General features: G+C 48.6%; 1 pseudogene; it reads left to right on the top strand.

Moving 5' to 3' along the window:
* The first annotated feature begins 1,742 nt into the window (after positions 1 to 1,742).
* On the top strand, positions 1,743 to 2,046 carry LOC113222915 (annotated as a pseudogene).
* The last annotated feature ends 252 nt before the right edge of the window (positions 2,047 to 2,298 follow it).

Genomic DNA, 2,298 nt, shown 5'->3' with positions numbered 1-2,298 from the left:
GTGATCCACCTGTCTTGGCCTCCCAAAGTGTTGGGATTACAGGCGTGAGCCACTGTGCCTGGCTGGAACAATTTTTTAAAACAATGATGTAAACATCCTTCCTTGGCCTTTCAGCTAAAATAGAATATATTACCTATTCTTATCATTTTAATTAAAAAGTGATGCAAATAAATGGGAAGTTCAGATTCGTTTTACAAAAGGTGACTTCACAAATTTTGAAGACAGTGCTTTTTGCATTAAGAGAAGCATACAATTACAAGATATGGAAAAACTTCACCCTTCAATGAAAGTACCTGTAACACACTATATAATCCCAAAGGCAAGCACCTAATAAAAGAAAGAAGCAAATGGAGCCTGGCTGCCGTGGAAGATTTCATCAACCCCTTAGTCTTGAGTAGAAACTGGAACTCACCTAGAAACACAAATACAACATGCGGTAGTGTTGGCTCTCAAATCCGTGCTGCCCCTAACTGTGGCCACTTTTTATTTATTTGGGAAAAGTGGATGAATTCTCAGTACCACCCAGACTTTAAGCCTTTATCGAGCTCCCTGCTCAGCATGCTGGGATTTAAATGGCACTTTTGGGTCCTCTGAGATAAACCAGCCACTTCCCAATGGACCATCTCTGAAGCCAGAGTCCTAGCCCATTCGGCTGCCTGGCCATTAGCTACAGGGAGGTCCCCACTTCCCCTCCCAGTCAGGCTAATTGTCAGTTAATTTAGGCTCCTCCAGGTCTGACCACACACCATGCTGAAGCAGCCTCTGAGGTGCCAGGCTGCAGAGTGTCAGGGGCCAACTGGTTTCTCCACTGCGGCAGAAAGGATGCGAGTGGCTTCTGGTCTGAGGCAGATGGACCCAGTGCCTGCTTCAGCCCTTTCTACTGTGGCTCTCTGCCATGCAGGGGCCTCTGACACCTCCACATCACTCTGGTGCCTGACCAACTTCTATCTTTGTCCATCTCCCGTGGTCAGCACTCAGGGCTCATCCAGCTCCCATCCTAGACTTCCAGCCCTTCCAGCAGCTGATAGCTGATTCATCCCATACTTGTAAAAGAGATGAAAACGGTACCCCCACTTTCGTTTTTTGTTTTGTTTTGTTTTTTTGAGACAGAGTCTCACTCTGTCACCCAGCCTGGAGTATAATGGCATGATCTTGGCTTACTGTAACCTCTGCCTCCCAGGTTCAAGCGATTCTCCTGCCTCAGCTTCCTGAGTAGCTGGGATTACAGGAACCCACCATCATGCCTGACTAATTTTTTGTATTTTTAGTAGAGACGGGGTTTCACCATGTTGGCCAGGTGAACTCCTGATCTCAGGTGATCTGCCCGCCTTGGCCTCCCAAAATGCTGGGCCACTGTGCCCAAAGGCTTGAGCCACTGCGTCCCACTGTGGCTTGTTGAACAGTGTTAGGAAAGAAGATTTAAAAAAGAAATTTGCAAGCCGGGCGCGGTGGCTCACGCTTGTAATCCCAGCACTTTGGGAGGCCGAGGCTGGCGAATCACAAGGTCAGGAGTTCAAGACCAGCCTGACCAACATGGTGAAACCCCGTCTCTACTAAAAATACAAAAATTAGCCAGGCATGGTGGCGGGCGCCTGTAATTCCAGCTACTCGGGAGGCTGAGGCAGGAGAATCGCTTGAGCCCAGGAGGTGAAGGTTGCAGTGAGCCGAGATCGCGCCACTGCACTCCAGCCTGGGTGACAGGGTGAGACTCTGTCTGAAAAAAAAAGTAATTTGCGGTCTGGGTCTCCGCCCCCAAGACCCGCGGCCGCAAGCTCTGGCTTCCCCGGCCGACTGCGCCATGGGCTGCGGGAACTCCACCGCCACAAGCGCGGGCACCGACAGAGGCCCTGCAGGAGCAGCCAAAGATGTAACAGAAGAATCCATAACAGAAGATGACAAGAGGAGAAACTATGGAGAAGTATATGTTGGCTTACCATCTGAAGCTGTCAATATGGTATCCAGTCAAACAAAGACGGTTTGGAAAAATTAGAAGAAAATAACATCATGACTCAAGAATCAAGGGCATGCTCATCAACTTGGAAGGAATTTGGCTCCGTGCGCACAGACATTTCCAAGGAAATTCTAAACAGTCACCTTTCCCTCTTGCAGTCCCCCGAATCTTAAGTGTGTACATAAAACCCTGGGTACATATTGTTGTGGTAATAGAAGGGAATTGGTTAAACAGTACGCTTTATGGAACTTTCTGTGGCCTCCTACGAAAGACAAGTTAACAAACTGTCATGGAGGCTGCTGTTGCCTAGCCAGGGCTGCTGCATTTTGACATTTCCACGGTGGTCA

This window comes from Piliocolobus tephrosceles, unplaced genomic scaffold, assembly GCF_002776525.5.
Source record: "Piliocolobus tephrosceles isolate RC106 unplaced genomic scaffold, ASM277652v3 unscaffolded_36361, whole genome shotgun sequence".
Taxonomy (NCBI): Eukaryota; Metazoa; Chordata; class Mammalia; order Primates; family Cercopithecidae; genus Piliocolobus; species Piliocolobus tephrosceles.
The sequence above is the reverse complement of the archived record's forward strand: the minus strand, read 5'-3'. Positions and strand labels throughout refer to the sequence as shown.